This window comes from Gouania willdenowi, chromosome 14, assembly GCF_900634775.1.
Source record: "Gouania willdenowi chromosome 14, fGouWil2.1, whole genome shotgun sequence".
NCBI lineage: Eukaryota > Metazoa > Chordata > Actinopteri > Blenniiformes > Gobiesocidae > Gouania > Gouania willdenowi.
The window spans coordinates 27,937,525-27,951,560 of NC_041057.1; the positions used below are offsets into that span (position 1 = coordinate 27,937,525).

The 14,036-nt window shown below is 36.5% G+C and overlaps 1 long non-coding RNA gene across 1 annotated transcript in view; it reads right to left on the bottom strand.

Annotated features, from left to right (window-relative positions):
* Positions 1 to 860: 860 nt before the first annotated feature.
* The window catches only part of LOC114475890 (uncharacterized), a 46,389-nt gene continuing 33,213 nt past the window's right edge, over positions 861 to 14,036 (bottom strand). Inside the window, exons 5-6 of the long non-coding RNA XR_003675515.1 lie at positions 1,265 to 1,328; positions 861 to 958 (exon numbers count right to left, since the gene is read on the bottom strand). This is a non-coding gene — a long non-coding RNA (uncharacterized LOC114475890). The remainder of the gene's footprint in view (positions 959 to 1,264; positions 1,329 to 14,036) is intronic.

Genomic DNA, 14,036 nt, shown 5'->3' on the forward strand with positions numbered 1-14,036 from the left:
AGTTTATATACAAGTCAACACGTTGCATATTTACTGTTAATTTCACGTTGCTTGTCTTTAAGTTAGACATTAACATTTTATTTCATTACATATTTTCTTATAATTTCACACATTTATATTATACACATTTATTACAGACTTTACATCATTTAACACTTTTTTAAAGCAGTTTATATTTATGGAGCTTGTGATTGGCTGATTTTTCATGGTGACTTACGTTGTTCCTTCTGCTGTGGGAGACGCTAAAATCTCAGCTATTAATCTTATAGAGCATGTAACTGTGTCCCATCCTGCTGCTCTTTATAAAGATTAACTCTCTGTCACGTTTCACAACGTATTTACACCAGTTCTTTGTTTTTCTTCGCTGGAACGTCTTCATTCATCATCTCTGTTCTGAGTTGTTTCCGGGTTTGTTGCCGCTGTCAGCACTAATCTCACGAGAACCGTCACTCAGGCCATTTCAGGTGGTAGTTCTCGCGAAGCTAGTGACGGCATTTAGTTTAGTGAGGCATCTTTTAATTTTTATTATATTAAAATACGGGATATTTACGGGAAAATAATAATACGGGAAGATGGCGGGAAAGAGGGGTAAAATACAGGAGTTTCCCGGCTAAAACGGGATACTTGACAGGTATGATTTTAATGATATAAACGTAATTACAATTAGGGTTCAAAAGAGACAATGAAAATTGGAATTTCATCCATTTTTCCATTCAAAGCTTGGGATTTTGTCCATTGGGATTTTATCATGTATTCCTTTATAACAGCTTGAACTTTCCCTATACTTTTATCCAATTTTTAGTTGGACTTTGCTTTGATTTTTGAGAAACAAACAGCTGTATAAAAATAATTGTATCTTACCTGTTCGTCTGGATGGATGCTTTTCCAATGATTGTCACTCAAAAAAAGCCAAAAACCAGAAAGTGTTCATATTGTTTTCACAGAGAAGCTTTGGGATCTAGGGACAGAGCATGTTGCTCATCAGATTCACTGTGTTTATAACGCAGGAAAAGAGGAAAAGATGGAGCTTATATAGAAGTGATCAAGTCAGTGTGAATCATTTTTCTTTCACCTTAAACAAATGTTTATATTAAAATTAAGAGTGTTTAATGATAATATTCCATGTGTCAAATATAGGTTTTATATTTCCCATGGATTATTTAGCTGTGGGTGTAATGAATATGGCTGTAACAAAGCAGTCTGTGTGGAAAAATCCACAGTGACGGTAAAGAAAAAGGTATGTGAGGATAAGGATGTGACTCACAGAGGCTCAAGTCTCAAAGAATTCAACTCCCAGACCAGTTTCTGCACAGCAACCTCTGACTGGACTGCAAAGAAGAGAAAAAAAAAAAAAAACATGTTTTTAATGAGTACCTATCTGGCTGATTACATGTTTGTTTACTAAAGGTTTTGCTGATATTACCTTTTCACTAGCGGAGGAAGGAGGATGTGAGTATGGCATTAATTGTTAGATGTCCCATTCTACCCATGATAATATATTCCATATTATGGAATAAGTAATGATAGTCAAAGTAACTAAAACAACATAAAAACACCTTTAATAAGGAATAAACTCAACCAGGAACTGAATTAATGACTAAGTGCTGTCAATCAATTGATCACAAATTGTGTGTGTGCAGTGCATTTTCTATCTAAGCCAATAAATATATTATAAGATTTAAGCAGAAGCCACAGATATTTTTGAGCAGAAAAAGAACCAATAAAAGAATAAAAATAATATTAGATTTTTGATTGACTTATACTGGAGCCAGAATTTTAATAATCCTAGCATTTAAGGGATACATTATAATGATTACTCCCCCATTTCCATTTTTATTCCCCCATTTCTTAAACTCCCTAATCACAAGAAAAAGCCTCAGTGAAGTTGAAACCTAACACAGTTCTCCTCAAAGGAGCACCATATTTAAAGATAATAATAATGTACCAGTACATTAAGGGTTTTATCAAAATACTTTTCAGGTAAGATCAAGATCTACATCAGAAATGAATAAAAATGACTACATAACACACAAAAGTAAAATAACAAATATAAAAGTAATAACCAAAAAACAAAAACAAATTACTAAAATAATTGTGAAAATTACATAAAAATACACTAAATGAAACCAAAAAACACATAGAACACAAAAAGATAACAAAATTAACAAAAGGACAGAAAAATATCAGAGAAATGTGCCAATCGACAACAGAAATACAAAAAAACCTACAAAAACAGATAAAATAACATAAAAATACTCAAAATAACAACAAAAAACATACAAATGTACATATAATGATAATAAAATACACAATGACAACAAAAAACATACAAAATTACATTAAAAAAAATGAATAATGAAAATACACTAAACAACTACTAGAATATTAGAAATATATGCAAAACAAAAAAAATACACAAGCTGCCTCAAACAATATACAAATTGACATTAAATACACAAACGACCAAGCTCAATGAAAATAAAAGAAAAATATACAAAATGATTCAAAAACGGCAGTAATAACAAAACCCTTTGTTCATTCTTACATTAAAGCTAATCTAAATGTTGATATGAATGTAGATAATGTTGCCCTCGGATCAGAAAATCCATTTTTTTGCCCCTGTTGTGATAAAACTTACCCCTCTGCTCTACATGTTTCATCTGAATTATTTCTTCTGGAGCTCAGAGAAAAACAGAAAACTTTTTAGATGGTGTGTTTTCTGGAAGCAGATCATTTGAAAGCACTGACTGGAAACAAATAAGTACAGCAAACTACCAAGTTATTTTTACAAACAGATTTCTTAAATAAAAAATTTTAAAACAGCAGCAAATTCTCTCACACACTTCTCCACATCAGCCAGAAATCTGCTTTAAAACCTATACCTCTGAATTTTGTCTCTCCTCACACGTCTGTTAAATGACAGAAAAAATGTTTTTTTCATGTCTGAAAACTCTCTTCTGTTTGTGATGCAACGAAAAAATGAGAGAATGGCCTTTTAAAAATGTTACTTTTATAGTAAATTAATTTTCTTAAAAGAGCATGCAGATGTTCTCTATAGTAAACTCTTTCACTGCAACTCAGCTTTCATCAATTATTTGGACAGACTGGCAGCTGACAAATATTATATTTAAAAGTTTATAAACTAGAGGAACTGCAGTGTGTAATTTTCATTTAATGAAAAGTTACAAAATATTTTCAGATTTTGGAAAAAGAGGCTAAGAAACTTAATATTAGAAGTCCTTATTTGAAACTCTTAAAGAGATTGAAACCTTTTAAACACCCACAAACTCATTGTAGAGGTTAGAATGATAAGATTTCAATAAAAAAATTAGCGAAATTGTTAAAATTAAGCTTTTAATAACAAAAATAAATAAATAATTGATCTCAGTATTTTTAAAAAAAATGAGAGGAAAAGGTGCGTGCTATTGAGTGTGTGCCTTTCACAAAAAGAAATCCTATACTTTCTCTTAATATTCAACTTTTAGGAATGAAAAAACATTCAAACTGAGACTTTAAATTTGATTAATTTTACACTTTATGTAAAATAATTTTCCCCTATAAGATGATGTTAAAGGCATTGAAGCTGCATCAGAAAACACTTTGTGTTTAGCCCGAGCTCGTCTGTATTGGACCTGTCATTTCAGAACTCTTTTGTCACCGGTAACGAGAGAGCAGGACAACACACGGTCATTCCTGTGACTCACAGAATCTGCTGCTCTCGCACAATCCATCCTGACAGCTTCACAAAAGCCTCTTTTCACAGCTATGACACAGATTTTTCCTCAATTCCCCTTTTCTGGGAAGAGACGCTTTAATCTGTTTGGATTTTACTCAACTAATTCTGGGAAATTAGGGAGAATTGATTAAACATATCACTTATAAAGCAATGAATTTAGCAGTGTGTGAAATAAAAAAAACATGTTTTTCCACTGATTTCTATTAATATTATTTTAGTGAATGAGAACCAAGAGAGAAAACTTTTAAAATATGTATTTTCTGTTCATTAAGGTGAAATACTTTCCTTATTATCAGGCCTGGAAATGTTCATACTGGATTTCTGGACACAAAAGAAATATTAACTTCATCAAAACTTAATAAAATTGTTTGTTTATAAGATGCCATTATATTAAGTTTAAATGAAACCTACATTATATTTCATTTCCAAACCTTTCCAGAAGTTTTTGATTTTTAAAATCATGAAGAAGGAAATAAATTATGTTAGGGTTTGTTTTTTTGTGTGCTTCAATTATTTAAACAAAACCTTTCGATCAATATAATTCAAGTAATTTATGGCAAGGTGTTTTTCTTCTTTCATTTGGTCCAATGCAACACAAAAAGTAGCTTTCATTTATATTTTAACACAAAGACACCATTTTAAATTAGGACTTAGTCTATTTATCCTTGAAGAAAAAGACAGACTAAGCTGCTTCTGTTAACAGCAAATGCTGCATATTATGCTGGTAATAAAGTACAAGATGATCTACACAGAAAATGCATTATTACTACTAAATGCACATTATCCAATTATAACATTTAAACACGTGAGAAGTAAATTGGGTGATATTTACAATGAAACGCAAGTCTATTGATGTTTTTTTTCAGTTAAAAGTTTAACATTTTAAAATGTAAGTGACATTTTCTTTAGACTATTTCTTTACTGAGGCTGATTTAATGTAATTTTAAAATGCAGAAATTGCCTTTAGAGTTGTACATTTACTGATGGTTTTCATTCAACAAAATCCTAAAATTATTAGACTACTAGTGATCTGTATTTGATATTTTCAGTTCAAATGTAATGAAAACCATCTTCATAATCAGAAATGTTCGTTAATGCTTACAAACAACAAAATGACAGAACAAAAAGTTTTTCTTTTAATCATTTTAGAAAATCATGACTAATAAGGTTTATTTCAATCCTGTAAGGCCGCAATAAGGCGGGTTTAGAAGTAACGGGGGGTGGGGGGTCTCATTTCAAGATCATACCAAATATGGTCAACAAATCCAGTGTGGATGACATTCTTTATGGGGTGCAACCCCGCGCACAGGAAATATGAGAGACATGGGAGGTCGAACAGCACAGTGTAGGAGGGGGAGAGGGAGGGGGGCAAAGAGACAAGCAAACTGATTGGTTCTCTGTTTGAATTTCTGCCTCTGCTGATGTCCAATGGTGAACGGTGTGTGTGTGTGTGTGTGTGTGTTAACTTGTGATTCCCTCCCTGGAGGAGCTGCGACTTTGCTGGATCAGGAAAGCATCTATCTGAGATAGGCTCTGTATATGGTAGTTTATGGAAAATCACCGATTCTACCAGGCAGTGTGCCAAGGACTGCCTACCGGATACCCCTCCTCTCTTCACCCACCCACACACACACACACACACCACACTCTACCTCCTAACTGTCCGCCTGTAGGGCTTGACTGAGCAGTAATTACATTTGGTGAGAGCCAATCGAGGGTGCAGCGTCATAAAATCGGCACAAAGTCTTTACTCAGCAGTCTTGTTACCAGTCAGCCCCCCCACCCCCACCCCCTGGAGTCGGCGTGGTTTTATCCTGGTGTGTATTTGATGTGTAACAGGTTTATTTGTTCTTACCCTTCGATCTATTGCTTTGGTCTACACGTTCCTAACTTGGCTTTTAATAACATTTGACAAACTTTGCATCATATCGATTTTAACCAGGTGACATCTGTGTGACACATCTGGGCCAACTCTAATACAAGAAGTCCGCCACATCTGCAATAATTTAAGACTGAAAGTTACATTAGTGATAAAATGATGTAATACATGAGGTAAAACAGGGCTGTGATCTCATTAAAAACTCGATTGAAATGACAGTTTTTACCAGACTCAAAATGCCACTTACTTTGTTCTTGTTGTTCTTCTTGTTGTATACACTAGTTAAAATAGCTACTCCTCTGTTATTCGTGAACGGATCGGACTGCATTTTGGTAGGTATAATCTATGGATGTGTACACATTGACGCTCAGAGTCAGATTTTTGATTTGAGGCCCAGGAGAAAAGAAAAAAAAAACGACAGTCGATTTCTCATCTATTTGCGAGTCAAATATTACGGTGGTTGGTACGACCAAATCATTGGCACATACCAATATATAAATGGGGCCCATTACCCCGTATGTGTCACAGGGTGCCAGGGGCCCATTTTTCAAATGACTACTCCTCCATTAGTTCTCGTTAGATCGGAATGCAGTTTGGTATGAATATGATGAGATGCTCGGAGCCCTTTTTCACGATTACGATTATGCCTTTCACAATTCGATTAGGCTGCAGTGACACACACTTTTCTGACTTAAAATCACAATAGCCGCTTAAATAGCCATGTGTTTTACTGTAGTGTGCAGTTTTTTGGCTGAAAACAATAATAAATGTGTAGAGAGCATCTACAGACACGCCTACTCATGAAGCGAGGTGAAGAGGCGAGCACTGTCTACAGTAGCCCCTCCCATCAGTCAGCTCCACATGCAGGTTCTTAAGGAGGACTGGCAGGCAGCAGGGAAGTATCAATGCTTGTCTGAGGCTTGAGAATTAACGCAACCTTAAAAATACCGGCAACAGGGCCAAAAAGGATGTAGCAAACAATAATAATAATAATCGTAACCTTTGCATTTAGAAAATTGCGTTTTATGATATTGCGATAATATCGCAAATGCGATTATTTGTTCAGCCTTACTTTCCGAGTTCAAAATTTGGATCTCCGTGTTCAATCGAGTTCCATGGCAGCACGTCTGAATATCTAAAAAATGACTGACCACTATAGTATTAGATTGTTTCCCTGACTTTACAGAGTAGGAGCTCCAACTTCAGGTGGTGTTTCAAGTCACTTTTTCAAGTAGGAGGTCGGAAAATCCAGAATTCTGATTTGAATTCTGAGTTGCTTGGAATGCAGCATTAGATCACAATGTTAGATCTCTTCTGATCATGCAAGATTTCTGGCTCGGAGAAGTTGGTGGTTGGACAGAATGGTCCTGTGCGTGTGAGCTCCGATAAACTCAACACAGCGCATACGCAGTGTGATCCAAACTGTTCCATGTCTGATTTTTTATCTTAATGTGGGTCTGTTCAGATACAATATCTCTTCAGATTTACAAAATCCCTTTGTGTGTACCCTGCTTAAGTCTTCTCCCGCTGATGATACTGTTTCTTGAGAAAAGTTGGCACAGCTATGAGTTTTGGTTTTAGATGATCTTTGATAGACCTGCTTACAATAATTTCAGTCACGACTGGCTTGGACAAAGCACTGCACCCCGTGTGGAAAATTAAAGTGTCAGACAAGGAAAAATCTAAGCATAGCCTACACACGAGTCAACACCCACACACGTTTTTTTCCCCCTCTGCCTCTCCCTCTGTGTTTTCTTTTTCTTTTTTCTCAATGAAACACTTTCACACAGAAGACACAAATCTCCCGAGCGGTCCGGAGCCCCCCGACACGAAGACGGCTGAAGTTGTTCCCATTAACTACCAACAAGCCCGCGCCTGCTCTGTGCAGAGCAGGATGTGCCGTGATTAAGGACTCGTGATGCAATCGAAGCTACAGTCTCCGTTCAAGAAACAAGAAACGTAAAGAGGCACACATTCAAATGTGTCCAGAAGCAGGAACATGTGAGCGCACACTCATAGAACTGCACCCCTGAGTCCACGTTGACAAATTCTTTAACAAGCTGTGGTTAAAGGGAAGCTGGTTTTACTCTGAGTCACCCCCCTCTTTTCAAACAGTTTACTGGAAATAAAGAAGGAGGAGGAGGGAGAAGGCACTTTCAGAGAAGTCACGTGACGTGGGCTGGGCAAACCACAGCACAGGGAGTCTTTGAGTGCAGTAGGCCAAGGGGGACGGCAGACATACGCCCTGTGCAGATGGCCCTGATTTGTGTTACAGGAGATATGATCCTGGGAGTTGGCAATTGAGAATTCACAGCATGTTAACTCTTTCCACGCCAGGAGTCAGGAAACAACTTTGTAAACAGGTTACCGACTGTCACTCACATTATCTCTGCGTGATATTTTCAGCCCATCTCTGTTTTGATCTTAAGGATTCCTATCCGGTACACACAGTGCTCTCCTACAGAGCCAAAGATTCAAGAGAGGGGAAAATAAACGGCTGATGTTGATGACATCACTGTCTGGCAGTATTAGTAAAAGCATGACTTCATTTTTCTTGAATAGCTATGCTGAAATAATAAGGAAAGAATCCTGAGTTCTTAGCTGCCGAGCATCACGTGCATTAGTGGCAGGAAGTTGGCACATGGAGAAATTCCAGTAGGGCTTAAGTCAAACTGCTGGCACTTGTATCCTTCTATGACAAGGGCTGAGAGGACAAAGTCAACATGGAATTAAATTCTGCTGTAAGTGTGTCTGGGTGGAAGGCAAGAGGAGAGGCTAAATGAGTCCTGTGCAAAGTTCAAGGAAGGTCAGATCCAATTAAATGATTTGTTTTTTTTAGTACTTCCGAACAAGGAAACCTCCACTAAAGAATTATTCTGATTTTCTGTTTCTACATTAGACTTTAAGCAGTCAATAAAATCTTTGAGGTAAGACCATCACAGCTGCCCCAACAAGCGTATACGGAGCAGAGTTCAAATATGTGTGAGATCTCATTCAGCCAAAAAGGGAAATCCTAAAACATGCAAACAGAAAATCCCTGATAGGAGAGAAAAGATGCCTTCCAATCACGCAATGACACGTCAGGTGAAAATAAGACAAGACAAAAGGAGTGAGTCAGATTTTGTGTTAAAAGAAGAGTATGTAGTGTTGTTTCCAATCGGTACATTTAAAAATAAAGAAAAACGAAGAGCCAACACTCATTTGTAAAAAGAAAAAACACAAGAAGCTGATTTAGACACACTCCCGTTCTCTCAGAGCTGCACATCTATTATCAGTGAGGTGTTATTAGTCAGTGATGTCAGAGCTGCATTTTTACACATGTGAGACTTCATGAACTAGATCTTTGAAAGTCAACTAAGCGGTGGAGCCTCCATGGATTGGACTCTCACTTGCGCATCCTACAGATGCTTCATTGGATTGAGATCTGGATAGCAGGATAAAGAATTTAAGGGTGAATTCACACCGATGTTTGCTCCAAATAGTCTGCCTCGTTACGCACACGCTAACGAAGTCTGGAGCGGATCAAACAGGAAAATTCTAGAGTGATTGTTTTTGTGTGTCTCTGAGCATTTCCAATCGAAGTCTGGAGTGGAGCAAACACAGGAAGTATTTGATGTAGAGCACACGACACTGACGATGGCACAAAACAAAGCTTTAAAACCACCAAAAGTACGACAACTTGTTACTGATCCATTGTTGAATGTGAAAGCAAAGTTTCTGAGCACTCTTAAGTGTTGGCTCTGACCCATAGGTGAGAGCCTCTTCTTCAGGTTTCTGTTTTTTCGCAAAAAGAAGTCTATACTCCAGTAACAATGCCCTCAAGTGGTTAGCTCTCTTAACTGCACAAGAATCTGTTTGGAATGGATCAAAAGTTGTAATCTGAACGCAAACCGAGTCAAACCAAGGAGATCAAATGATCACCAGTTCTCCACTCGTTTGGACCGAGTCCAAGACTAAACTGCTGTGAAAGCACCTTAACTGTAAGGGACAGAAATAGTTGATATCAGGAGTCACCAATGCAGTGCCCGTGGGCACCAAGGCACCCGAATGGTCTACTTGGTCCACATGCTGCCCTCAGGCCCATTCCAACAAGAACAAACAAGAGCACTAGTCACCAATGAGCTCCATCTATAATCTGATTTACATGGCAGACTTCAAATTCACAAAGATAAATGCAGATGACAGATAGAGTCAGTGCATTAGTAGAGTTAATAAACACTGCTGCACTTCATATGTTTTTGTATCAAATTAACAATCTTTAAAAACTGAAACATTGTGACAAATGATTTCAAGTATCGCAGAATTAGCAGGATTCTGTTAAAGACGCTGCCTGCAGATTTGGTGTATGGATTGTAATAAGCAATATTAAAAAAAAAGAACTTCAGATTTTTTTGAAATCTTGAAAAATTGCTAAAATGTACAAACATATTACATAATTTACAACTTTTTATTTATTGTTAACTTAATGTGAACATCAGAATTACATTGGATGAACCCGATGTATCGTTGAATTGTTTTAGCACATGTGCTAATTAGCAACACTTTTATACAGGAAGCTTTTAAAGCGACATAAGTAATAAGAAAGTAAAGGGGTTGAGATGCAGTGTACAATAACATTACAACAATTAAAAAAAAGCAGTTTTCAAATTAAATACATACATTAGTTACAAGGCAAAGGCAACACGGTCAAAGAAGCAACTAGTTCAAACCATTCAATTAAACTTTATTTATATAGCGCAGAATACAACAAAGTCATCTCAAAGCGCTTAACAATATATAATTCATATTAAGAAAGAAAGACCCCAACAAGATCCACATGAACAGGCATTTAGCAACAGTGGGAAGAAAAAAATTCCCTTATTTTGTTTTTATAACAGGAAGAAATCTCTGGCAGAACCAGGTTCAGAGGTGGCAGTCATCTGCCTCGACTGGTTGGGGTTTAGTGAATAGAAGGACAGGATGGAGGTATAGACCATCAGAGTGTCTCAGACTAGTTGAACCATGAACCATCAACCAGGAACTGCCAGCTCCAGCATCAAGGCACCATTAATCAGGAACTGCCAGCTCCAGCATGCAAGCACTGTGGTTTAAGTTTGTGGCTAACGTTGAGTATTTCCTACGACATGTTTCAGAAGTGGGTGATTGAAAATTAAACAATTCAGAAATTAAGATAAATGTGCATGTAGAAACTACTGTATTTTTACCATTTCAAACTACTGCTATTCATTCTTCATTATGTGAATCCTTAAATTAAAGGGAAACAGTAAAATTTGAGTATTTCAGACATGTATATGAAACTGGCAGCCCTCTGGATTACTCAGTACCTAGGAAGTAATTAAAGGTTTCATAAAGGTTAGTGACCCCTGGTATATAGATACACCAAGTCTGAGCACATTTGATCCATACTTGGTTTGTGCCCCGCCCCGTTTCTCAACATCAACAGAGACGAGCTGTTGATACATGATTGGTTTTTTTCTACACAAGATTTTTGAATGAAGGGCCGGAAATGGCGGGAACGTGTTATTCAAGTGTGTCATTGCTGCTTTGTGTGAGTCATGTAGTTGTGAAAGATTGTGATTGCAGCAGTAATATTGTAACACTATGACACACACCCACACACACACACACACACACACACACACACACACACACCTTGTCCCCTAATCCATGGATCTGTGAATGGTTTTGTCAGACATCCTGACAAAGTAAATTACAAATCAATTAACTCATTTTATTAACAATAATAAATAATAATAAATAAAAGATAGACTTTATACAATGGAAGATTGCATTACATTTGGACCTACTGTATGGTTATTAATGGGATTAGAAATTTATTCCAAGCCTTTAAAGTTTGAATGATCATTGATCTTGATAACTGACAATGTCTAGAAAAGAGGAGATTTGGCACTTGGTGGAAGTTTGCACTCTTGAGTGCTCTTGTTTTACTTATTTTATTTAACTTTTGTTTATTTTCATATGTCATTTCTTGTATTTTTCTGTAATGTTGTATGTTTTTATAAAGTCATTTTGTATATTGGAGTCATTTTGTGCATTTATTTTATGAACCCCAGGCTACCAGTTGCCCCTGTCTGACTTCTGACAAACATTATCTTGCCAAACCTCAAGTATTATACACAATCTCTTGGTTGAGTTTGCAGTTAAAGTACAGGTAGCCTTTAAGGCTATTTATGGCCAGTTTGCTGTCTAAGATTGTGTGGTTAATGAACATAAATAAATGCATTAAATTAATACAGTTTCATTTTCAAACCACCAGCCTATGTAGAAGCTATTAGTGTGTATTCATCCAAATGTAGCTAATAATGGTGGGGTTCTCGTCTTCTCTGATTGTATTTGGTTTAACAAAAGAATGATGAAAATTAAAGAGTGAGCCACCGTGAGCCTGTGGCCATAAAAAGTGATTATAGGCTCAACGAGAACAAACGGAAGTGATTTGAGTGAAATAAATCCACAGTTTTGGATTGGTCCACCAAGTTCATCTGCCAAAACATGACAAGGAAGCAGGAGCAGTGAGATTTACAGACTCATTGAACACAATGAAAACATTCTCCGAGTAATGCAGTGAACTTGGAGTCGCTCACAGCTCATTACGTTAATGCTTGGAGACGTGGGAGATACAGCGAGGGTGAGTTACAATAACAAATAATATTGTGTAATTTCAGCAAAAGTGTAAAGAGTACTGATATATCCTACTCAAGGAGAACAGTCACTTGACTGAAATTGTACTCAAGTACAAGTGCAAGTAAGTCATACATAAAATACTCAAGTACATGTAAAAAGTAGCTCAGTTAAATAGAACTCAAAGTAACAGTTATGTTTGTTTTTGGTAATAAATCTTGCCACGGTATCTCATTTATAAACTTAAAAAGGAAGAAACTAAATCTTGCACAATTTATTTTTCAATGAAGGCATCTATATAAAATAAAAGGCTTGTCAAAATGTACAATTATTAAAAATAAAATAAAATAAAAAATAACACAAATAAATTGAATGAAAAATATATATTTCTGTTATTTTATGTATTTGAGTCCTCTTGTGCAACTTTTGGTGGGTTTCTGGTGTTGTTTTATAAATTTTTGTGCTATTTTGTTGAACTTTTGTGGGTTTTTCTTGTCGTCGTGTAAATATTTCTGGTATTTTTGTGTATATTTGTCATCTTGTGCAACTTTTGGTTAATTTTGTTGGTTTCTGATCTCATTTTATATATTTCTGTGCTATTCTTGTCTTTCTTTTGTGGGTTTTTGTTGTTATTTTGTAAATATTACTGTTATCTTTGTGTATTTTAGTCATCTTGTGCAACTCTTGCTTAATTTTGTGAGTGTCTGTTGTCATTTTATATATTTTTGTTGTCCTTTTGTGTATTCTGTAAATTTGGATGGGTTTTTAGAGTCATTTTGTGTATTTTTGTTGTCATTTTATAAATATTTCTGTATTTTAGTTGGATTTTTTTTTTTTTGCAACTTTTGATTAATTTTGTGGATTTATATTGTCATTTTTTTTTTTAATTATGTGCTATTTATGTTGTCTTTTTGTGTTTATGTTGTCATAAATAGCTGTGTTGCTGAATGGTGACGAAGATCATTAGTGGGTAGTTAAAAACCATGGCAATGAGCAAACAATGATTTCAAAAGGCAGCCCAAACCCTGAGCTTGGCAGGCTCCATAACTCTACGCCCTGCCTCTTGTTCACTCTTCTGTCTTTGATCAAATGTGCCAGTTCTTTGCTGGTAAAGAAGACATGTCTTAAGCTCCCTGGCAGCTGCTCTATTCAAACGGCGTGCCCGTGTTTGTGCAAAGGACAGTGGGACACGCACACCTGCACAGTGGTGCTGTTTGAAGTGGCACACTTTGGTGATGAACACCAAACACGGAGAAGGAAATGACAAAGAGGGAAGGCAAAGAGAAAGGAGAAGGAAGCTCTTCTAAGCAGAATATCCAGAAGGTGGGAAGCTGGCAGGCGGTGTTGGAGGCGTGGGAGGAACAGGTGTCTCCCAGCTCCAGGGGGTACTGCCAGGCTGAGGTTACAGGGGTGCTGATGACTGCGTGGCACCAACACGCCCTCAAACACATTCATCAGCTCCATTATATAATATACAATATGGAGCAATCAACCACTTATACTAAATACTTACACATGCACACCAAATAACATTCATAATTAAACTTATCATAAAAAAAACAAATGGTGAAACATTCCGGTATATTTTTTTAATTGTAACAATTTATTGGCTATGCTATCAGGGATGTCCAGAAGTGTAAAGGCGGCGGGCGGAATCCTCTACTACTCTTTTTCTGGCCACCTTCTACTCTTAAACATGTTCATAAATGATTCCTTAGCCCTTTCGCTGCTAGCGCATAGCATCTCTTCTTCATTGCGCAGAATAGCTGCTGCCCAACCAAA